This window comes from Microtus pennsylvanicus, chromosome 4, assembly GCF_037038515.1.
Source record: "Microtus pennsylvanicus isolate mMicPen1 chromosome 4, mMicPen1.hap1, whole genome shotgun sequence".
NCBI lineage: Eukaryota > Metazoa > Chordata > Mammalia > Rodentia > Cricetidae > Microtus > Microtus pennsylvanicus.
In genome coordinates, this window is record NC_134582.1 from 111966908 (window position 1) to 111978783 (window position 11876).

The following is an 11876-nucleotide window of genomic DNA, read 5'->3' on the forward strand; positions in this document are numbered from 1 at the left end:
CATATGGACAAGGTATGTTCATCATAAAGAGCCTGATCCTGAGGATCAGAGTACAGTCCCTCACGCAGAATTTGATCTTGGGAAATTTTGCTTTTGCCTGTTGCTCTAGAATTTTCACTTCTTCTCTCTAGTAACACTTCCAAAGCAACTAAATCCAATCTTGTGGCATTGCTTTGTTGCTTGAAGCCCATGTTTTGACCATTCCCCTAATGAAGAATGAATGTTTTCCATAAGATATAATTGCTTGTTTAATTTCCTTTAGATCAGTCATATGTATGGGTTCCCATGTATATTCTTTGACAATATCTTTGACAAATATCTTAGGATATTTGGTGCCAGATGCTCTTTCTGATGATATCACTGGAAAAGCAGATAAAACTCTGGGTAAGCTATCCCAGAGTTTGGTATATATTGATGAGGCTACATTTTGTCTTTGTACCTCTTGTCCCTGATCATCACATTTGATAAATTCCTCAATCTTTTCAAATATTTTTACCACTGCCTATTGTAAAGTCTGGATCTCCTGTCCAGTATTCTGTTTTAATGACCTCATTGAGGATTCTAAGGTATGAAATCTGTGCAGTAAAGATAATGTTTCGTCCTTGGACATAATTTTTATAGCATGCATATTACCTTCCTGGAGAGACATTCTTTCAGTCAATGTATCATAACCCTTTGACAGAGTCTGATAAATACATTCAACTATATAAATTTTCTCAGACAATGTCTCAGCACCCTCTGTCATTGACTGGGTTTTTTTTTTTAAATATTTATTTATTTATTATGTACACAATACTCTGTTGGCGTGTATGCCTGAAGGCCAGAAGTGGGTACCAGACCTCATTACAGATGGTTGTAAGCCACCATGTGGTTGCTGGGAATTGAACTCAGGACCTTTGGAAGAGCAGGCAACGCTCTTAACCGCTGAGCCATCTCTCCAGCCCCATTGACTGGGTTTTGTTTGTCAAATTGGTTGTATCTTTCTCCAGAGTGCTGAATTTTCCTTTTAGTTGGTCATTATCAGTATGTAAAGACTGTATCATTTCTAAAAGTATCTCATTCTTGGCCCTATTATCAAACCACGTTTTTAAGGAGAAAATATGAAGGACAAAGCTAATCCCCAGAATCAAATGTAGGAGGGATGTAGGAGGGAAATCATATAAATCTTGCATAACATCGTACACAGTATAAGTAAAAAGGCTATTGAACATCTGGATTGTTAAATTGTCCATAATCTTGCCCTTTTAAATTATAAATTTATAATCTATATTTTAAATTATAAACCTTACCTGTGGTTGAGTTTGAGCTGGAATAGGTGCAATACCCATTACCTGCCAGTAGGTGTCACGGCACACTTACAGCTGCATGGTTGATTTGAATCTGATTTTAGCATTTAATACTGAAATATATGCTCAGATTAAAAACAATTATTTAGTGCAAGTCACAGACTGTGCGCTCTGCCGAAGTCCCTGACAGGTCTGTAGACGTATGAGCACAAAGAGAGCAAGAAAGCAGGGAAATCCGTGTCCCATACTGGACCCCGAAGCCAGCCGTGCAGTCGCGGGTGACCAAGGCTCTCTGAGACATTTAAGAAGAAAATATGAAGGACCACAGCTAGTGGCTACTCATGGCCACTGCGTCGGAATTTTAAACCCAAACGAACGGCGTGGAGCTTGATGGTGGCTGGGTAGAGCCCCTGGAGCACCAAGATTCTGGGCGCCAGCTGTAGAAGTTAGCTCTATTTGGGAAATAACCAGGCTAGCTAATGGATAAAACAATTATATTTTTATTTACTACAGGGGAAAACTCACAAAACAGGAATGAGAAATACAAGCTCAGCTGTGTGGCGAGGAAACCACAGAGAGAGAGAGCACCTGGGCCATGAGCCCATTTTTCTCTGGGTCCCAGAAAGCCACACCCTAACTTTGTCCCACCTCTTGATTGGTTAACAAAGATTCCCCATCACAGGGCAGAAACCTGGAGGCAGGAGCTGATGCCCTGGCCATGGAGGAGTGCTGCTTACTGGCTCGTTCCTCATGGCTTGCTCAGCCTGCTTTCATATAAACCCAGGATCACCTGCCTAGGACTGTCACCACCACAATGGACTGAGTCCTTCCCATTCATCACTAATTAAGAAAATGTCCTACAACCAGATCTCATGGAGGCATTTTCTCAGTTGAAGCTCCCTGCTCTCTGATGATTCTACCTTGTGTCTAGTTGACATAAACTAGCCGGCAGAGATGACAAACTTCAATTGGGCTTATTCAAAATGCAGAGTCGTGGTCTTCTAAGATTGGGACAGGATAGGGCCAAGAAACAGAGTTTTGTATAAAGCGTAGCCAGTTGATTTTGAAACTGTGGTCTCAGAAGGGCTTTTGATACCCAGACTTAAGACCTTCCGCTCTAACAGCCTCAATATGCTGCACCTCCAGTTAGCACAGGCTTAAGGCAGGTCCTCTCTCAATGCCAAGGTGAGCCTTTAAAACTCAGGCCATTTTAAAACTCAGTGCCATTAGTTTCATCCTGGGAACGCTGTGCCCACCCATGACAAGGTGAGATGAGACATGGTGTGAATGCAAAACGCCAAAGTGCTCGTTAGCAATCATTCCCATTGATCACACGGTTGAGAATGCATGGGTACAGGGGATTGATTCTCTCTTCTAAAACATCTTTAACAGGGCTGTAGGAAATTTTCAAATTCTAACTGTGGTGTGCATTTGTAGTTGCACAAAATCTCCACAGGTTAGTCCTTCACCCGGATATCACTCACTCCTCCATCCTGTCCCCTGATCCAAGCAGAGTCCTTTGGGGTCCCAGTGCTCAGCATTGGCTGGGGCTTTTGTGCAAGCACTGCTCTTAATACTTTGCCTATGGCGTCCCATTAATCTTCAGAAGTATCCTCATGAAACAGCTTTTCCAGCCCCCCTCCCCTAAAGCATCCCCGATGCTGGCTTCTCTCAAAGCTTTGGTGTAGTGGCTATGCATTCCCAAAGCTTGAGGCCTTCACCCCACTCCCAGCACTTGGGATCGGATCGATGGTGTCTAGATGGTCCTCTGAGCGCTGAGTGCTTGCTACAGAGCACAGTCAGGCTAAGGGACTTGCACACTTCCTGGTCACATGACAGACAGTGATGTCTGCAAAGCCCCTTACAATAAATAAAATTAATTAATTAATACTTTCATGGCATATGAATCTTTAGAGCTTTTCAACACAATTCAAGTGGATAATCTGGTTTACTGCAATAGAAGCCAGGGAGTAGAGAGTACAGTGAAAACAGTATTTCCCTTTTTCTATGACCTTTTTTCCTCTGTGGGTCTGTGTGGCCAGCAAGTGTCAAAGAACGTTAATAAACTAGGAGACTGGTCCAAGTGACTGACTATTAGGAAGAACGCTTGTAAATTCAAACACCTCTGAAGGAAATAAAGCAGTCAACCCTGTGGGGTCCTTAGGAGGCAGCTTGGGTGCAATAGACACCTATGAACACTAGGGGGCAATGTGTAACCACCATTCCCATCCTTCTCCCTGAACACTTTGGTAGTGAAATTTACCGGCCTTCTACCCCTCCACCCCACCACCCCTCCACCCTCCAATTAAACAAATCTCTTCATTGTTTCTATGCCTTGGTCTTTGGACCTCTCCCACAAGACTTGGTTCCAGAGATGAAGCTGAAAGTAATGATAGAATTGGCTGTATCACCCTGAGTGATTCTTAATGACAAGAGAAGACTTTCTTAGCTGCATGATAAAAGCAAAGGAATCAAAGATGAGCAGACCTCTAACCATCTATGAACAAGAAGCACACAGCAGCACTGAGTCCTGTCTGGAACATTCCGTTAGATTTCTATTCTTTTCCACTCAGTCTTTTTCTTTTAAGGGTAAGGATTTTCAGTTTTAAGAAGTGAATGAAATGCCCAGTCCCAGTAGGAGCTGCATCCACGTGCCATGTGCTTCCTTGTTGAGTCTCACCTGATGCCATGCCCTTCTGGCCCAGACCCAGCCAGGGGCCTCACACCTTCACTCTCCTGGGGACACTGATCCAGGGCCCTCACCCCCACTACTGCTGCAGGCCCAGCTGGTGGTCACATACACACACTCTGGGTGGCTTTGACCCAGGCCTCTTGTTCAGCAGTCTCTCCTGGCCCAAATCAAGCTGTAATCCACATTCATGTTCCTACTCGGTGAGTCGGCCTGGTCCTTTCTCTTTTGCTACCTTTCCAAGCCCAGCTAGGATCCACACTGGGGGGATTTCTTGGACTTCATCCTATCTGACACTACCCCTAAAATGCCCTGACAACCAGCAACCACTGAACCAGAAAACCTAGTCTCTCCAGCAAAAACTCAACACTGAGTATCTGAAGGGCTGACCTAATCACTCCTCCTATTAACCTAAAGTCAACCAAGTTTTGTCAGGAACAAAAGCAAAACAAAATTTCTACTCAACGTTGGCAGGATAGAATCCCATATCAGACACCCAACCAGTGAAATAGATCCACACACCCAAGTCCCACCCCAAAACCACAAACAATATAAAACAAAAACAAAAAACCAAGACAGCCTGCCACCCTCCCCAAGACGACCAGTCCTATGGAAATGTTCCCTTCAGGACGCAGAACTCAAAAGGACAATTGTAAACATGATCAAAGAACGAATTAAGTTTGAAGGGGACATGAACGAACACCTGAATGACCTTACAAATGATATGAATCGGCTGAAATCAGAGAAAACACAAACAGGTGCTTTGAATATTTTCTGCCGCCGTGATAAAGCACTGCAATTGAGCCTGCTCACAGAAGGAAGAGTTTATTCAGGCCCACAGTTCCAGGGGGTAAAAGGCCATCACAGGGAAGACAGTAAGGCAGCAAGTGGCAGGCAAGGGGGCAGGAGCAGAAAACCGAGTGCTCACATCTGAACCAGGAGCAGAAAGATTAACCTGGAAGTAGGCAAGGCGTTTTGATCTCAAAGCCCACCCTTGGTGACATACTTCTTCCAGCAAAGCTGCGTCACCTAAACCTCCCCCAAACAGTGCCACCATCTGGAGACCAAGTTTTCAAAGACTCATGACTGGGGGGCATTTTTTATTGAAGCCATGATATGCAGGAGATAGGAAGACAGAGAAACAGATGTAGTTTTAGTGGTGGGTTGATGTTCTCAGCCAAAGACTAACCTAAAAGAGAAAGGAAGGAAGGAAGGAAGGAAGGAAGGAAGGAAGGAAGGAAGGAAGGAAGGAAGGAAGGAGGGAGGGAGAGAAAGAGGGAGAGAGGGGGAGGGAGGAGGGAGGAAGGAAGCAAATACAGTGTCATGCAAGTGATTACTTTCTTTGATGTTTTGGACTGGTGGGGGCGGGGCGGCAGGAGACCCCCAAACACCATGCACTCTGGCCCTCGCTTCTGCTGGCCTGTCATAGACAACGGTAAGACCTTTCTGCTGAAGACACCATGCACTCTGGTCACAGGAGTTGCAGAAATGAGGCTGGTACTGACCTGAAAACCTCTTCCTTAGGGCTCTTTCTCACAGTAAGAAAACATGCCAGGAAAGTTATCAGTCCCACCCAACTCTGAATCCCATTAACCACAGCAATGACCGGACCAGTAAGACATTCCAGTAGTGTCAGCGTTACACTTGTGTCTTGTGGGCAACCAACAACTATCTAATGGAACCTAAAGCCCCCTCCACTGGAGCTAACTCACGCCTGATGCTATAAATCTAGCCAAGAACCCACGGATGGAGAAATCACAGGCTTCAGCGGATACTACCGTGTTACTAAGTTAATGTCATTTCCAACTGCCCTCTAAATACTTACCCTTATACCACAGATACTTTTAGCTCTCAACAAAGTCACTTCTTTCTGTAGCAGATGAAGACTGTTAGAGAGATCCACAGCCGATTATAAGTAGCCTTAGAGTTCCCAATACCAATTAAGGCATCTAAAATCCTATACCTAAGGCTCGGGGAACATCTCTTAAGACAGGTTGGAAAAAATATAAGATCCAGAGGACCAGGACAACTAGTGTAAGATAGTGTCTTCTGGACAGGACACTGTTGTTGTCGCCACGAGCTCTCAAAGCAACATGCAAAGAGCACGCTTGTCAACATGTCAATGCGAGAGGAGAAAATTTCACCAGGCCTCAAACCTAGATGAAAAGCTATAGGCAGTCAGTGATTGCTGGGAAATGGAGAACCTGTTTGTTTGCTCATCTGTTTGTTTTTTCAGGAAGGAGCCTCTGATCTTAAATCAAATATAAACACATGGTCAGTACTAATTGGCAAGTTGTGCACACACAAAAACACACAGAAAGAGAGAGAGAGGGAGAGGAGAGAGAGAGAAAGAAAGAATAATTATAAAAGAAGAGATGTAAGTTCAAGAGGGGTAGTACTGGAATATGTAGAGGAAGATGAGCAAATGAGGCAAGTATATTATATTCTTGCATGAAATTCTCAATTTTAAAAAATTAAATCAGGGTCCCAGGAGACTAATTCTGACTCTAAGATTCCCATTCACATGAACTTACTTCCCAGAGCACGTGATGTCAGAGGAAGTCGGTTTTCTCCTGGTGCTCTTGCCGGGCCCTTCTCCTTCCCTCCCCTAATAGACTCTGCTCCTGACGTCCTGTCTGGAAGCTTCTCCCTCACCCAGACTTTGTCCTTGACCTTTCTCTTGCCCAGGAATCTGGAATTCAGACCCTCGAGGAGGACCCCTTTCTTGCTGGCTTGTTTCCTTCTGGGCAGTGCCCAGGCTGTGCCTTCACACTGATGGAGCATGTAGCACTGGCCAACTAACTCCACCTCTCTTGCTCTTCGCTTTTTTTTTTTACAATAGGACCAAGGATTTATTATTCCACAATATAAACTGCAACATTTGATACACTCTAAAAGGGGGGATGGGCAGGGACAAAGCCAGAATACAGCCGTGGAGATTACTTACAGCGCAGTCTCTTTCTACACTGCTAGTTCATCAGCGACACCAGAAACTAGACATGGCATCCTGTGCATTAACCAAAGGCACCAACACACTATTGAGAAGTTTGTTTTGTTTTAATTCCAGCCACTGAAACCAGCATACAAGTTATTGCTCAGATAAGTAAACCTAGCCTACCAGAAAGGAAAAGAAGTAGAGAAAGAAAAGAATAAAGACCCCCAAAGTGAAAAACTTAAAATCCCTCGAGGTGGTAAGAGAGTAAGGAGAACAGTTCCGGTGAGGTTTACTGGAATTCTGATGCCAATGCTGGGCCCTTAAGCCAGTACATCCCAGTCAGAAGGACAATGTTAATGCTGTACTCGGAAGGTGCAAACTCCAACCCCTTCGAAATCCGCAACCCCTGCAAAAACAGTCCGCAGTTCAAACTTCGACAACCACGAACAGCTCTTAAGGAAAAAAAAAAACACAAAAAGTATCAAAAAAATTTGTAGTTGGCTCTTTTTCCTTTTTTTCAAAGAGTTCTGGAAAAATGATCCCGCAAGGAATAGAAATAGCACTGTGTACAGGCTGACTTAATCCCAGCCCCACAACTTTGCTGAGATCGAGGAAATCCTCGACTTTGGAGTCCTGAATTATATGAAGTGTGTTTTGTTTTTACCTTCGGCTTTGTGTCCTTTGCCTCTCCAGAGCACACAGATGTAGTCTTCCTTCTTGGCCATCTCTGGAGAGAAGCCAACACGGACCTGATGACCCCTCTCTGCTTTTCAAGATCCCAATTCCCTCCTTCTTAGGAATCCCGCAGCACGGGGACGCTACAATCCCTGCCCTCCCTGGCTTTGAGGACGGTAAAGTAGCTTACTTCTGGTTGCCATGATTGCCCTTATATTCGTGTTTTAAACGTTCCCCGGATACAGAGAAGGGGGTTTGAACCAAGGGAACATGGGGAAAGAGAGCTTCGGTGGGCCGCATGGGGCAGAAGTAAATACAGGGCAAAGAAGCTTCAATCCTTCTTCGCCGTCTCTGTGGAGAGACACTGCTCACTGTGAAGTTGAGGGAACGGGTTAGCACAAGGCCAAACCGCTTTCCCACAGGCCTCAAGCCCTGCCTCCCAAAAGGGCCTGTGGGAAGCCATACCGCTTGTGCAGAAAAAAGAAAGAGGGAGAGAAGAAACTTCTGTCTTAGAAGAGAAAAACGACACTGGGAATGTTGGATTGGCTCTCTGCGGGGACGCTGCCGGCTGCTGCTGCGCAGTAGAGATGCCAAACAGGGCCTTGACCCACCCTGTCAGCGGCAGCACTCCTGTCACCACAGATCGGCCAATCCAGCCTGTGCCTCCCGGGAATCCTTGTTTGTTTGTATTTCGTGCGAAGAGACTGGCTCATATCCAGGAGAGCCTCTCAGCGAAGCGGCGCCCCTTTAAAGCAGCTTCATACTGATCCTAAGTGCGGCATGCCTGGAATAGTTGAACCAAGACGTTCTTTCTCCTCTCCTGTAGGTCCTCGCTAACACCCAACAGGTACGATCCTGCCCGTGGGGTCCAAGCCAAGTTAAAGCCCGAACCTGTGAGCGGCGGTTCCGCGTGTCGCCGCGCGGTGGCAGAAGCAGCACAGCGAAGCAAGGCAGAAAATGAGCCGCGATTCGCTGACCCGGGAGCTGGTGTACGAAGGGTCGCCCGGAAGGAGGACTGGCAGTTGTGTTCCGGGAGAGTGGAGAGTGATGGTAGCTTGTTTCGGAGATGGGTTTTGTTTTTCCTTTTTTTTTTTTGCCAACGCTGGTACCGGAAGGATTCTTCTGCCAACACCATGCAACAGGCGGTATCGTTGGATCCAAGAGTTCTGTTACCATTGCATGTGAGGCTTAGTTGCCCAGGGAAGCTACATTCTGAAACTTGGCATCATAACCTCCTATCCACTTTCTCCCTCGTTCTACAAAGCATACGTTCCAGCTAACTACTCTCCAAAGTCCAGTTCTGGCCCCCAAGCCCAGATTCTTTGTGGGTGTGGATTGTGTGTCCTAGCTGTCATCGTCATTTCTGCCCATGGGGCACAGCACCTACTCCAGCCACGCACAGCTCTTCCCTACCTGCACCTAGATGTAGGGTGCATTTTCTAGCCAGCCGGTTCCCTTTGACTTCCTCTCCATTCTATCTTCTGAAGGTCCTCATGTTCAGTCCCAGTATTTAATTTGCTGAACTCTTCCCCTGTATTTGGAATCGGAATCATAATGTACAGCCTGGTCCTGATGCCCGCTGGTACCCTACGTGATTTATTCTGTCTCGGACATCTTGTTTATTAGATGGGCACATTGTGGTCCCACAGCTAAAGAAGAGGTGAGCGGACGGGACCTTAGCTCTCCATCTCTGGGTAACTAGCACGCTTGCCTTTGCCCTCATGGAGGGTGGCTTTGTCATCATATTCCTCTGTGACCAGTTGTGGCCGGGACTTCATTTCCTAATCCCTGTTCTGGACAAGAGAATCTATATCCCCTGACACACACCTCTCTTGTCTCTCTGTTGCTCTCTTCTCTGGCTCATTTTAAAGGTGTGTGTGTGTGTGTGTGTGTGTGTGTGTGTGTGTGTGTGTGTGCAGGCACCATATGTCTGAGAGCCCCCGAAGGCCAGAAGAGGGCATGGTATCCCCTGGAGCTGGAGTCACAATTGGTTGTGAACTGCCCAATGTAGGTTCTGGGAATCAAACTAAGGTCCTGTGGAAGAGACAGCAAGTGTTCTTAGCTGAGTCATCCCTTTAGCCCCCTTCATTCATCTTCAGAATGTTGTCAATAAAATGCGACTTTTGTGAAATTAAAGTTTAAATACAAAATGTGTAATGCGTCCATCTCGTGCAGCCAAGCTCATAAGGGAGGTGGTGTCTATTACCCTTTTCCCTGCATTGCCTGTTACCAGGAACTCACAATTACTCATTCTGTAAACGGAAATAGATGCAGCCAAACTCCAGTGTGAGGTTACTAAGTAAACAGAACAATTCAAAACCATGTGGCTGAGAATGTTAAATACACAGGGAACCGAAGGATTAAAAGTTACTAAGAAACATTAGAGACTTCTTTGACAATACCCCAATAGAGGCAAGTTCCATGGCCCTGGCCCTAGCATATTCCTGTCCCCTCGGGTCCAGATGGAAGAATCCAAGCATCCAAGGAGCTTTCTCTAGTTTTCAGAGAACGGGGGACCTCATTCTCTTTTCCAGTGCCCCTGGGGTTGGTTTCAGTCTGTATGCCTATGGCAGTGTTTCTCCCCGCAGGCTGTGCTTGGACCTTGGACCAGCTCTTGCCAAAGCCTCATTTGCATGATTCATTCCCACACCCTGGGCTTAGACTTGATAATGTCTACACCTAGCCAAGACCTTCCCAAGCAAATGTAGCAGGAGAGCTATAAATAAATAAAAATAATGTTTCTTCAGATAATTCTGATGGTGAGCTCGGGTATTAGAGGCCACCATTTCTCCAACCAGGATGAACCTGTCTGAAATGAAGGGCTGAGAGATGAAGTTTGGACCAGGTTTTGATAGGGAAAAATAGCATGTCAAGAAAAGCATTAACGGATCACAATCAAGTTTAATTGTGGTTTTCAGGCCATCTCAAACATCGGCATCCTAAAGGAGTCATGTGCCATACTTCTGTGAGAATATTCCACCCGGCACACAACTCATCTCATTAGCATTTATGATCTCCAGGGGAGCTCAAAGCGCCCATCAGAGAGAACCTGTTATTTGGCGGAAACTATGACAAACGTTTACACAGTACCTTGCTTAGATTTTTGCCACTGCGTTTTCAAATATCCGTGTGTGCCCCGCTATGGTAAATTGGCTCAGAAAGCTCCGTTAGCTTGCTCAGGGTTACAGAGCAAGTTCAGAATAACAGTCGTTAACAGCCAAGCACTTGCATGCTGTGGGATCTGAGACTTAGGCTCTGCATGGACCATTCATCTTGTCCTCACAACAAGCCGACAGCGAGAGTTCATTTATCATCTGAACACATCCCTGTCTGTCTCCTGCAGAGCCCAGGCACTGAACTGGAGCCACCTACGGAGTTTGACCTGGACTCAGTTCTTTCTGAAGGCTGTGCTCTTTTGACTCCATCTTCCCTGCGTAGCCTTCAACCTCACTGCACATTTTCCATGACTGCCAGCCAACTTTAGAAACGGCCATCACACACTCGGTAGCTTTTGTCCACTTCGGTATCTCATGCACCACGTGAGAGTTGTTAGGAGTTTACAGATAGGCAAACGATGTTGGGGGGGGGGGGCGGCAAACTTTGCTGCCTCCCTTTTATGTCTGAGAATCTGGAAGCCGGAGACCAACAATGAGCAGAGTCTCAGAAGGAAAGACAGCGTGTTCACACACATAGGAGCACTCAAGAATGAGGCCCTCATTGTTTAACCAGAAATAAAGGCTAATGTGCTAACAAAAGGGATAAAGGCAAAAACTGGGTAAATGGGAATTGAATGATGTTTGCTAGCATTTTTCTCTCAGTGTCCCAAAGTCAGAGATTAGTTTCTTCCCCAACTCGAGAATTCTCACATTGTGTGGGAGGAAGGCTGAAGCCCCTGACTCTCCTTTAGACAGAGACTTTCGAATGAGACTATGTGTTATTATTGCCGGCATCCACCATTGGTTTTGGTCGGTTGGTTTTGGTTTTGGTCCCTTTGAAAGACTTCTACTTTTCCTACATTTCAAGCTCTTCAAGACACTTCAGACAAGAGTCTGGGCTGAGTGCTGTAGAGAGAAGGAACAAAGTAGAGCCTGAGAGATAAGAGGTCTGTACGGGAAAGAAGAGCACAGATTAGAGAGAAAAGGGAAGCCAGAGATGAGGACTGGAGCCCACAGAGGTCTCTGAGTCCTGAGGACAGCCAGCTGAGAGGTCTCGCTGGGCTGAATGTGCTTCTAAATAATGAAGCAATGTCCCTAGACAGACGGAACAGTTTGGTTGATTCCCAGTTTTCCCT

General features: G+C 45.9%; 1 long non-coding RNA gene across 1 annotated transcript in view; it reads left to right on the forward strand.

Moving 5' to 3' along the window:
- Nucleotides 1–9928, forward strand: part of LOC142848321 (uncharacterized) — a 236152-nt gene extending 226224 nt beyond the window's left edge. Inside the window, exons 3-4 of the long non-coding RNA XR_012910401.1 lie at nucleotides 7604–7761; nucleotides 8412–9928. This is a non-coding gene — a long non-coding RNA (uncharacterized LOC142848321). The remainder of the gene's footprint in view (nucleotides 1–7603; nucleotides 7762–8411) is intronic.
- Nucleotides 9929–11876: the final 1948 nt, after the last annotated feature.